The sequence below is a fragment of the Salvelinus alpinus genome, chromosome 7, assembly GCF_045679555.1.
Source record: "Salvelinus alpinus chromosome 7, SLU_Salpinus.1, whole genome shotgun sequence".
Lineage (NCBI taxonomy): Eukaryota > Metazoa > Chordata > Actinopteri > Salmoniformes > Salmonidae > Salvelinus > Salvelinus alpinus.
This window is the reverse complement of record NC_092092.1, coordinates 88,607,925-88,621,682: the sequence shown is the minus strand read 5'-3', so window position 1 is coordinate 88,621,682 and position 13,758 is coordinate 88,607,925. Positions and strand designations below refer to the sequence as shown.

Here is a 13,758-nt window from a genome sequence, read left to right as displayed (position 1 = left end):
AGAACAATATATCTGAAGAAGGAGAGATGTGTAATACTGAGAGATTAGAATAAAACTGAAGAAGAAGAGATATGTAATACTGAGAGATTAGAGGCGTACGCCGTTACTCATCGATTTAATATGACTTTTATTACAATGTTCTTTCTCTCTGCATTGTTGGGACCGAAAGAAACATTTACATTTTAGTCTACACATGTTGTTTACGAAGCATGTAACAAATCTAATTTGATTTTGACATTTGGGACAGTGTATAATGAGGCCTCAGCTAGACCAGGATGATTTACCTGGTTGTTCACCAGCACTCAGACAGTAGTAGAGTAGAGAATAATGATCTGCATCCCAAATGGCACCCTATTCCCTATATAGTGCACTACTATAGACCAGGGCCCTATTCCCTATATAGTGCACTACTTTAGACCAGAGCCCTATTCCCTATATAGTGCACTACTATAGACCAGGGCCCTATTCCCTATATAGTGCACTACTTTAGACCAGAGCCCTATTCCCTATATAGTGCACTACTTTAGACCAGAGCCCTATTCCCTATATAGTGCACTACTTTAGACCAGAGCCCTATTCCCTATATAGTGCACTACTTTAATCCAGGGCCCTATTCCCTATATAGTGCACTACTTTAGACCAGAGCCCTATTCCCTATATAGTGCACTACTTTAGACCAGAGCCCTATTCCCTATATAGTACACTACTTTAGACCAGAGCCCTATTCCCTATATAGTGCACTACTTTAGACCAGAGCCCTATTCCCTATATAGTGCACTACTTTAGACCAGAGCCCTATTCCCTACATAGTGCACTACTTTAGACCAGAGCCCTATTCCCTACATAGTGCACTAACTACTACATTACCAGAGCAGGACTGACTCATTACCAGAACAGTCTACCCCCCACAGAGCAGTCTACCCCCACAGAGCAGTCTACCCCTCACAGAGCAGTCTACCCCTCACAGAGCAGTCTACTCCCCACAGAGCAGTCTACTCCCCACAGAGCAGTCTACTCCCCACAGAGCAGTCTACCCCCCACAGAGCAGTCTACCCCCCACAGAGCAGTCTACCCCCCACAGAGCAGTCTACTCCCCACAGAGCAGTCTACCCCCCACAGAGCAGTCTACCCCCCACAGAGCAGTCTACCCCCCACAGAGCAGTCTACTCCCCACAGAGCAGTCTACTCCCCACAGAGCAGTCTACCCCCCACAGAGCAGTCTACCCCCCACAGAGCAGTCTACCCCCCACAGAACATTCTACCCCTCACAGAGCAGTCTACCCCCCACAGAGCAGTCTACCCCCCACAGAGCAGTCTACCCCCCACAGAGCAGTCTACCCCCCACAGAGCAGTCTACTCCCCACAGAACAGTCTACCCCCCACAGAGCAGTCTACTCCCCACAGAGCAGTCTACCCCTCACAGAACAGTCTACCCCCCACAGAGCAGTCTACTCCCCACAGAGCAGTCTACCCCTCACAGAACAGTCTACCCCCCACAGAGCAGTCTACTCCCCACAGAACAGTCTACCCCTCACAGAGCAGTCTACCCCCCACAGAGCAGTCTACCCCTCACAGAGCAGTCTACCCCCCACAGAGCAGTCTACTCCCCACAGAGCAGTCTACTCCCCACAGAGCAGTCTACTCCCCCTATTTCATCCTTGATGAAAACCTGCTCCAGAGCGCTCAGGACCTCAGACTGGGGCGAAGGTTCACCTTCCAACAGGACAATGACCTTGAGCACACAGCCAAGACAACGCAGGAGTAGCTTTGGAACAAAATTCTGAATGTCCCTGAGTTGTCCAGCCAGAGACCTGGACTTGAACCCGATTGAACATTTTTGGAGAGACCTGAAAATAGCTGTGCAGCAACACTCCCCATCCAACCTGACAGAGTCTGAGAGGATCTGCAGAGAAGAAGAATGGGAGAAACTCCCCAAATACAGGTGTGCCAAGCTTGTAGCGTCATACCCAAGAAGACTCGAGGCTGTAATCGCTGCCAAAGGTGCTTCAACAAAGTACTGAGTTAAGGGTCTGAATACTATGTGATAGTTTTTTGGTTGTTTTGTTGCAAAACTGTCTACAAACCTGTTTTTGCTTTGTCATCATGGGGTATTGTGTGTAGATTGAAGATAAAAACATTTTTTAAATCCATTTTAGAATAAGGCTGTAACGTAACAAAATGTGGAAAAAGTCAAGGGGCCTGAATACTTTCCGAATTCCCTATATATAAGCATTCAAGTTATAGAACATGGGGCATCTTTAAAGGAACACACTAAGTGGGAGAAATAAACCATCTTCATTGGTTAGAGAACCCTTTAAATGTTCTGATTCACCCCCAGCTGTCACAATGTATCCACAATGTTCTGATTCACCCCCAGCTGTCACAATGTATCCACAATGTTCTGATTCACCCCCAGCTGTCACAATGTTCTGATTCACCCCCAGCTGTCACAATGTTCTGATTCACCCCCAGCTGTCACAATGTACCCACAATGTTCTGATTCACCCCCAGCTGTCACAATGTTCTGATTCACCCCCAGCTGTCACAATGTATCCACAATGTTCTGATTCACCCCCAGCTGTCACAATGTACCCACAATGTTCTGATTCACCCCCAGCTGTCACAATGTTCCCACAATGTTCTGATTCACCCCCAGCTGTCACAATGTACCCACAATGTTCTGATTCACCCCCAGCTGTCACAATGTACCCACAATGTTCTGATTCACCCCCAGCTGTCACAATGTTCCCACAATGTTCTGATTCACCCTCAGCTGTCACAATGTATCCACAATGTTCTGATTCACCCCCAGCTGTCACAATGTTCTGATTCACCCCCAGCTGTCACAATGTACCCACAATGTTCTGATTCACCCCCAGCTGTCACAATGTACCCACAATGTTCTGATTCACCCCCAGCTGTCACAATGTTCCCACAATGTTCTGATTCACCCCCAGCTGTCACAATGTATCCACAATGTTCTGATTCACCCCCAGCTGTCACAATGTTCTGATTCACCCCCAGCTGTCACAATGTACCCACAATGTTCTGATTCACCCCCAGCTGTCACAATGTTCTGATTCACCCCCAGCTGTCACAATGTATCCACAATGTTCTGATTCACCCCCAGCTGTCACAATGTACCCACAATGTTCTGATTCACCCCCAGCTGTCACAATGTTCCCACAATGTTCTGATTCACCCCCAGCTGTCACAATGTACCCACAATGTTCTGATTCACCCCCAGCTGTCACAATGTTCTGATTCACCCCCAGCTGTCACAATGTACCCACAATGTTCTGATTCACCCCCAGCTGTCACAATGTTCCCACAATGTTCTGATTCACCCCCAGCTGTCACAATGTATCCACAATGTTCTGATTCACCCCCAGCTGTCACAATGTTCTGATTCACCCCCAGCTGTCACAATGTACCCACAATGTTCTGATTCACCCCCAGCTGTCACAATGTACCCACAATGTTCTGATTCACCCCCAGCTGTCACAATGTTCCCACAATGTTCTGATTCACCCCCAGCTGTCACAATGTTCTGATTCACCCCCAGCTGTCACAATGTTCTGATTCACCCCCAGCTGTCACAATGTATCCACAATGTTCTGATTCACCCCCAGCTGTCACAATGTACCCACAATGTTCTGATTCACCCCCAGCTGTCACAATGTTCCCACAATGTTCTGATTCACCCCCAGCTGTCACAATGTATCCACAATGTTCTGATTCACCCCCAGCTGTCACAATGTTCTGATTCACCCCCAGCTGTCACAATGTACCCACAATGTTCTGATTCACCCCCAGCTGTCACAATGTACCCACAATGTTCTGATTCACCCCCAGCTGTCACAATGTTCCCACAATGTTCTGATTCACCCCCAGCTGTCACAATGTTCTGATTCACCCCCAGCTGTCACAATGTTCTGATTCACCCCCAGCTGTCACAATGTATCCACAATGTTCTGATTCACCCCCAGCTGTCACAATGTACCCACAATGTTCTGATTCACCCCCAGCTGTCACAATGTTCCCACAATGTTCTGATTCACCCCCAGCTGTCACAATGTTCTGATTCACCCCCAGCTGTCACAATGTTCTGATTCACCCCGAGCTGTCACAATGTATCCACAATGTTCTGATTCACCCCCAGCTGTCACAATGTACCCACAATGTTCTGATTCACCCCCAGCTGTCACAATGTACCCACAATGTTCTGATTCACCCCCAGCTGTCACAATGTATCCACAATGTTCTGATTCACCCCCAGCTGTCACAATGTATCCACAATGTTCTGATTCACCCCCAGCTGTCACAATGTTCTGATTCACCCCCAGCTGTCACAATGTATCCACAATGTTCTGATTCACCCCCAGCTGTCACAATGTTCTGATTCATCCCCAGCTGTCACAATGTATCCACAATGTTCTGATTCACCCCCAGCTGTCACAATGTTCTGATTCACCCCCAGCTGTCACAATGTTCTGATTCACCCCCAGCTGTCACAATGTTCTGATTCACCCCCAGCTGTCACAATGTTCTGATTCACCCCCAGTTGTCACAATGTATCCACAATGTTCTGATTCACCCCCAGCTGTCACAATGTATCCACAATGTTCTGATTCACCCCCAGCTGTCACAATGTACCCACAATGTTCTGATTCACCCCCAGCTGTCACAATGTTCCCACAATGTTCTGATTCACCCCCAGCTGTCACAATGTTCTGATTCACCCCCAGCTGTCACAATGTTCTGATTCACCCCCAGCTGTCACAATGTATCCACAATGTTCTGATTCACCCCCAGCTGTCACAATGTACCCACAATGTTCTGATTCACCCCCAGCTGTCACAATGTTCCCACAATGTTCTGATTCAGCCCAGCTGTCACAATGTTCTGATTCACCCCCAGCTGTCACAATGTTCTGATTCACCCCCAGCTGTCACAATGTATCCACAATGTTCTGATTCACCCCCAGCTGTCACAATGTATCCACAATGTTCTGATTCACCCCCAGCTGTCACAATGTACCCACAATGTTCTGATTCACCCCCAGCTGTCACAATGTACCCACAATGTTCTGATTCACCCCCAGCTGTCACAATGTACCCACAATGTTCTGATTCACCCCCAGCTGTCACAATGTACCCACAATGTTCTGATTCACCCCCAGCTGTCACAATGTACCCACAATGTTCTGATTCACCCCCAGCTGTCACAATGTATCCACAATGTTCTGATTCACCCCCAGCTGTCACAATGTATCCACAATGTTCTGATTCACCCCCAGCTGTCACAATGTTCTAATTCACCCCCAGCTGTCACAATGTATCCACAATGTTCTGATTCACCCCCAGCTGTCACAATGTATCCACAATGTTCTGATTCACCCCCAGCTGTCACAATGTTCTGATTCACCCCCAGCTGTCACAATGTATACACAATGTTCTGATTCACCCCCAGCTGTCACAATGTACCCACAATGTTCTGATTCACCCCCAGCTGTCACAATGTATCCACAATGTTCTGATTCACCCCCAGCTGTCACAATGTATCCACAATGTTCTGATTCACCCCCAGCTGTCACAATGTTCTGATTCACCCCCAGCTGTCACAATGTACCCACAATGTTCTGATTCACCCCCAGCTGTCACAATGTATCCACAATGTTCTGATTCACCCCCAGCTGTCACAATGTATCCACAATGTTCTGATTCACCCCCAGCTGTCACAATGTTCTGATTCACCCCCAGCTGTCACAATGTACCCACAATGTTCTGATTCACCCCCAGCTGTCACAATGTATCCACAATGTTCTGATTCACCCCCAGCTGTCACAATGTATCCACAATGTTCTGATTCACCCCCAGCTGTCACAATGTATCCACAATGTTCTGATTCACCCCCAGCTGTCACAATGTACCCACAATGTTCTGATTCACCCCCAGCTGTCACAATGTTCTGATTCACCCCCAGCTGTCACAATGTATCCACAATGTTCTGATTCACCCCCAGCTGTCACAATGTTCCCACAATGTTCTGATTCACCCCCAGCTGTCACAATGTTCTGATTCACCCCCAGCTGTCACAATGTACCCACAATGTTCTGATTCACCCCCAGCTGTCACAATGTATCCACAATGTTCTGATTCACCCCCAGCTGTCACAATGTTCTGATTCACCCCCAGCTGTCACAATGTACCCACAATGTTCTGATTCACCCCCAGCTGTCACAATGTTCTGATTCACCCCCAGCTGTCACAATGTATCCACAATGTTCTGATTCACCCCCAGCTGTCACAATGTACCCACAATGTTCTGATTCACCCCCAGCTGTCACAATGTACCCACAATGTTCTGATTCACCCCCAGCTGTCACAATGTATCCACAATGTTCTGATTCACCCCCAGCTGTCACAATGTATCCACAATGTTCTGATTCACCCCCAGCTGTCACAATGTTCTGATTCACCCCCAGCTGTCACAATGTTCTGATTCACCCCCAGCTGTCACAATGTATTCACAATGTTCTGATTCACCCCCAGCTGTCACAATGTTCTGATTCACCCCCAGCTGTCACAATGTTCTGATTCACCCCCAGCTGTCACAATGTACCCACAATGTTCTGATTCACCCCCAGCTGTCACAATGTACCCACAATGTTCTGATTCACCCCCAGCTGTCACAATGTATCCACAATGTTCTGATTCACCCCCAGCTGTCACAATGTATCCACAATGTTCTGATTCACCCCCAGCTGTCACAATGTATCCACAATGTTCTGATTCACCCCCAGCTGTCACAATGTTCTGATTCACCCCCAGCTGTCACAATGTTCTGATTCACCCCCAGCTGTCACAATGTATCCACAATGTTCTGATTCACCCCCAGCTGTCACAATGTTCTGATTCACCCCCAGCTGTCACAATGTACCCACAATGTTCTGATTCACCCCCAGCTGTCACAATGTATCCACAATGTTCTGATTCACCCCCAGCTGTCACAATGTACCCACAATGTTCTGATTCACCCCCAGCTGTCACAATGTTCTGATTCACCCCCAGCTGTCACAATGTTCTGATTCACCCCCAGCTGTCACAATGTATCCACAATGTTCTGATTCACCCCCAGCTGTCACAATGTATCCACAATGTTCTGATTCACCCCCAGCTGTCACAATGTATCCACAATGTTCTGATTCACCCCCAGCTGTCACAATGTTCTGATTCACCCCCAGCTGTCACAATGTATCCACAATGTTCTGATTCACCCCCAGCTGTCACAATGTACCCACAATGTTCTGATTCACCCCCAGCTGTCACAATGTACCCACAATGTTCTGATTCACCCCCAGCTGTCACAATGTACCCACAATGTTCTGATTCACCCCCAGCTGTCACAATGTACCCACAATGTTCTGATTCACCCCCAGCTGTCACAATGTACCCACAATGTTCTGATTCACCCCCAGCTGTCACAATGTACCCACAATGTTCTGATTCACCCCCAGCTGTCACAATGTATCCACAATGTTCTGATTCACCCCCAGCTGTCACAATGTTCTGATTCACCCCCAGCTGTCACAATGTTCTGATTCACCCCCAGCTGTCACAATGTATCCACAATGTTCTGATTCACCCCCAGCTGTCACAATGTATCCACAATGTTCTGATTCACCCCCAGCTGTCACAATGTATCCACAATGTTCTGATTCACCCCCAGCTGTCACAATGTTCTGATTCACCCCCAGCTGTCACAATGTTCTGATTCACCCCCAGCTGTCACAATGTTCTGATTCACCCCCAGCTGTCACAATGTTCTGATTCACCCCCAGCTGTCACAATGTATCCACAATGTTCTGATTCACCCCCAGCTGTCACAATGTATCCACAATGTTCTGATTCACCCCCAGCTGTCACAATGTACCCACAATGTTCTGATTCACCCCCAGCTGTCACAATGTTCCCACAATGTTCTGATTCACCCCCAGCTGTCACAATGTTCTGATTCACCCCCAGCTGTCACAATGTTCTGATTCACCCCCAGCTGTCACAATGTATCCACAATGTTCTGATTCACCCCCAGCTGTCACAATGTACCCACAATGTTCTGATTCACCCCCAGCTGTCACAATGTTCCCACAATGTTCTGATTCACCCCCAGCTGTCACAATGTTCTGATTCACCCCCAGCTGTCACAATGTTCTGATTCACCCCCAGCTGTCACAATGTATCCACAATGTTCTGATTCACCCCCAGCTGTCACAATGTATCCACAATGTTCTGATTCACCCCCAGCTGTCACAATGTACCCACAATGTTCTGATTCACCCCCAGCTGTCACAATGTACCCACAATGTTCTGATTCACCCCCAGCTGTCACAATGTACCCACAATGTTCTGATTCACCCCCAGCTGTCACAATGTACCCACAATGTTCTGATTCACCCCCAGCTGTCACAATGTACCCACAATGTTCTGATTCACCCCCAGCTGTCACAATGTATCCACAATGTTCTGATTCACCCCCAGCTGTCACAATGTATCCACAATGTTCTGATTCACCCCCAGCTGTCACAATGTTCTAATTCACCCCCAGCTGTCACAATGTATCCACAATGTTCTGATTCACCCCCAGCTGTCACAATGTATCCACAATGTTCTGATTCACCCCCAGCTGTCACAATGTTCTGATTCACCCCCAGCTGTCACAATGTATACACAATGTTCTGATTCACCCCCAGCTGTCACAATGTACCCACAATGTTCTGATTCACCCCCAGCTGTCACAATGTATCCACAATGTTCTGATTCACCCCCAGCTGTCACAATGTATCCACAATGTTCTGATTCACCCCCAGCTGTCACAATGTTCTGATTCACCCCCAGCTGTCACAATGTACCCACAATGTTCTGATTCACCCCCAGCTGTCACAATGTATCCACAATGTTCTGATTCACCCCCAGCTGTCACAATGTATCCACAATGTTCTGATTCACCCCCAGCTGTCACAATGTTCTGATTCACCCCCAGCTGTCACAATGTACCCACAATGTTCTGATTCACCCCCAGCTGTCACAATGTATCCACAATGTTCTGATTCACCCCCAGCTGTCACAATGTATCCACAATGTTCTGATTCACCCCCAGCTGTCACAATGTATCCACAATGTTCTGATTCACCCCCAGCTGTCACAATGTACCCACAATGTTCTGATTCACCCCCAGCTGTCACAATGTTCTGATTCACCCCCAGCTGTCACAATGTATCCACAATGTTCTGATTCACCCCCAGCTGTCACAATGTTCCCACAATGTTCTGATTCACCCCCAGCTGTCACAATGTTCTGATTCACCCCCAGCTGTCACAATGTACCCACAATGTTCTGATTCACCCCCAGCTGTCACAATGTATCCACAATGTTCTGATTCACCCCCAGCTGTCACAATGTTCTGATTCACCCCCAGCTGTCACAATGTACCCACAGTGTTCTGATTCACCCCCAGCTGTCACAATGTTCTGATTCACCCCCAGCTGTCACAATGTATCCACAATGTTCTGATTCACCCCCAGCTGTCACAATGTACCCACAATGTTCTGATTCACCCCCAGCTGTCACAATGTACCCACAATGTTCTGATTCACCCCCAGCTGTCACAATGTATCCACAATGTTCTGATTCACCCCCAGCTGTCACAATGTATCCACAATGTTCTGATTCACCCCCAGCTGTCACAATGTACCCACAATGTTCTGATTCACCCCCAGCTGTCACAATGTTCTGATTCACCCCCAGCTGTCACAATGTTCTGATTCACCCCCAGCTGTCACAATGTATCCACAATGTTCTGATTCACCCCCAGCTGTCACAATGTTCTGATTCACCCCCAGCTGTCACAATGTTCTGATTCACCCCCAGCTGTCACAATGTACCCACAATGTTCTGATTCACCCCCAGCTGTCACAATGTACCCACAATGTTCTGATTCACCCCCAGCTGTCACAATGTATCCACAATGTTCTGATTCACCCCCAGCTGTCACAATGTATCCACAATGTTCTGATTCACCCCCAGCTGTCACAATGTTCTGATTCACCCCCAGCTGTCACAATGTTCTGATTCACCCCCAGCTGTCACAATGTTCTGATTCACCCCCAGCTGTCACAATGTATCCACAATGTTCTGATTCACCCCCAGCTGTCACAATGTTCTGATTCACCCCCAGCTGTCACAATGTACCCACAATGTTCTGATTCACCCCCAGCTGTCACAATGTATCCACAATGTTCTGATTCACCCCCAGCTGTCACAATGTACCCACAATGTTCTGATTCACCCCCAGCTGTCACAATGTTCTGATTCACCCCCAGCTGTCACAATGTTCTGATTCACCCCCAGCTGTCACAATGTATCCACAATGTTCTGATTCACCCCCAGCTGTCACAATGTATCCACAATGTTCTGATTCACCCCCAGCTGTCACAATGTATCCACAATGTTCTGATTCACCCCCAGCTGTCACAATGTTCTGATTCACCCCCAGCTGTCACAATGTATCCACAATGTTCTGATTCACCCCCAGCTGTCACAATGTACCCACAATGTTCTGATTCACCCCCAGCTGTCACAATGTACCCACAATGTTCTGATTCACCCCCAGCTGTCACAATGTACCCACAATGTTCTGATTCACCCCCAGCTGTCACAATGTACCCACAATGTTCTGATTCACCCCCAGCTGTCACAATGTACCCACAATGTTCTGATTCACCCCCAGCTGTCACAATGTATCCACAATGTTCTGATTCACCCCCAGCTGTCACAATGTTCTGATTCACCCCCAGCTGTCACAATGTTCTGATTCACCCCCAGCTGTCACAATGTATCCACAATGTTCTGATTCACCCCCAGCTGTCACAATGTATCCACAATGTTCTGATTCACCCCCAGCTGTCACAATGTACCCACAATGTTCTGATTCACCCCCAGCTGTCACAATGTACCCACAATGTTCTGATTCACCCCCCAGCTGTCACAATGTACCCACAATGTTCTGATTCACCCCCAGCTGTCACAATGTTCTGATTCACCCCCAGCTGTCACAATGTACCCACAATGTTCTGATTCACCCCCAGCTGTCACAATGTTCTGATTCACCCCCAGCTGTCACAATGTACCCACAATGTTCTGATTCACCCCCAGCTGTCACAATGTATCCACAATGTTCTGATTCACCCCCAGCTGTCACAATGTTCTGATTCACCCCCAGCTGTCACAATGTATCCACAATGTTCTGATTCACCCCCAGCTGTCACAATGTTCTGATTCACCCCCAGCTGTCACAATGTATCCACAATGTTCTGATTCACCCCCAGCTGTCACAATGTACCCACAATGTTCTGATTCACCCCCAGCTGTCACAATGTATCCACAATGTTCTGATTCACCCCCAGCTGTCACAATGTTCTGATTTACCCCCAGCTGTCACAATGTATCCACAATGTTCTGATTCACCCCCAGCTGTCACAATGTTCTGATTCACCCCCAGCTGTCACAATGTACCCACAATGTTCTGATTCACCCCCAGCTGTCACAATGTTCTGATTCACCCCCAGCTGTCACAATGTATCCACAATGTTCTGATTCACCCCCAGCTGTCACAATGTTCTGATTCACCCCCAGCTGTCACAATGTTCTGATTCACCCCCAGCTGTCACAATGTATCCACAATGTTCTGATTCACCCCCAGCTGTCACAATGTACCCACAATGTTCTGATTCACCCCCAGCTGTCACAATGTACCCACAATGTTCTGATTCACCCCCAGCTGTCACAATGTATCCACAATGTTCTGATTCACCCCCAGCTGTCACAATGTTCTGATTCACCCCCAGCTGTCACAATGTATCCACAATGTTCTGATTCACCCCCAGCTGTCACAATGTATCCACAATGTTCTGATTCACCCCCAGCTGTCACAATGTTCTGATTCACCCCCAGCTGTCACAATGTACCCACAATGTTCTGATTCACCCCCAGCTGTCACAATGTATCCACAATGTTCTGATTCACCCCCAGCTGTCACAATGTATCCACAATGTTCTGATTCACCCCCAGCTGTCACAATGTTCTGATTCACCCCCAGCTGTCACAATGTACCCACAGTGTTCTGATTCACCCCCAGCTGTCACAATGTACCCACAATGTTCTGATTCACCCCCAGCTGTCACAATGTACCCACAATGTTCTGATTCACCCCCAGCTGTCACAATGTACCCACAATGTTCTGATTCACCCCCAGCTGTCACAATGTATCCACAATGTTCTGATTCACCCCCAGCTGTCACAATGTTCTGATTCACCCCCAGCTGTCACAATGTTCTGATTCACCCCCAGCTGTCACAATGTATCCACAATGTTCTGATTCACCCCCAGCTGTCACAATGTATCCACAATGTTCTGATTCACCCACAGCTGTCACAATGTACCCACAATGTTCTGATTCACCCCCAGCTGTCACAATGTACCCACAATGTTCTGATTCACCCCCCAGCTGTCACAATGTACCCACAATGTTCTGATTCACCCCCAGCTGTCACAATGTTCTGATTCACCCCCAGCTGTCACAATGTACCCACAATGTTCTGATTCACCCCCAGCTGTCACAATGTTCTGATTCACCCCCAGCTGTCACAATGTACCCACAATGTTCTGATTCACCCCCAGCTGTCACAATGTATCCACAATGTTCTGATTCACCCCCAGCTGTCACAATGTTCTGATTCACCCCCAGCTGTCACAATGTATCCACAATGTTCTGATTCACCCCCAGCTGTCACAATGTTCTGATTCACCCCCAGCTGTCACAATGTTCTGATTCACCCCCAGCTGTCACAATGTATCCACAATGTTCTGATTCACCCCCAGCTGTCACAATGTACCCACAATGTTCTGATTCACCCCCAGCTGTCACAATGTATCCACAATGTTCTGATTCACCCCCAGCTGTCACAATGTTCTGATTTACCCCCAGCTGTCACAATGTATCCACAATGTTCTGATTCACCCCCAGCTGTCACAATGTTCTGATTCACCCCCAGCTGTCACAATGTTCTGATTCACCCCCAGCTGTCACAATGTATCCACAATGTTCTGATTCACCCCCAGCTGTCACAATGTATCCACAATGTTCTGATTCACCCCCAGCTGTCACAATGTACCCACAATGTTCTGATTCACCCCCAGCTGTCACAATGTACCCACAATGTTCTGATTCACCCCCAGCTGTCACAATGTTCTGATTCACCCCCAGCTGTCACAATGTACCCACAATGTTCTGATTCACCCCCAGCTGTCACAATGTTCTGATTCACCCCCAGCTGTCACAATGTATCCACAATGTTCTGATTCACCCCCAGCTGTCACAATGTTCTGATTCACCCCCAGCTGTCACAATGTTCTGATTCACCCCCAGCTGTCACAATGTATCCACAATGTTCTGATTCACCCCCAGCTGTCACAATGTACCCACAATGTTCTGATTCACCCCCAGCTGTCACAATGTACCCACAATGTTCTGATTCACCCCCAGCTGTCACAATGTATCCACAATGTTCTGATTCACCCCAAGCTGTCACAATGTTCTGATTCACCCCCAGCTGTCACAATGTTCTGATTCACCCCCAGCTGTCACAATGTACCCACAATGTTCTGATTCACCCCCAGCTGTCACAATGTTCTGATTCAC

General features: G+C 47.9%; 1 protein-coding gene across 7 annotated transcripts in view; it reads right to left on the bottom strand.

Moving 5' to 3' along the window:
* LOC139581833 (endoplasmic reticulum-Golgi intermediate compartment protein 1-like) overlaps window positions 1-13,758 on the bottom strand; it is a 103,765-nt gene that overhangs the window by 27,558 nt on the left and 62,449 nt on the right. The window lies entirely within an intron of this gene.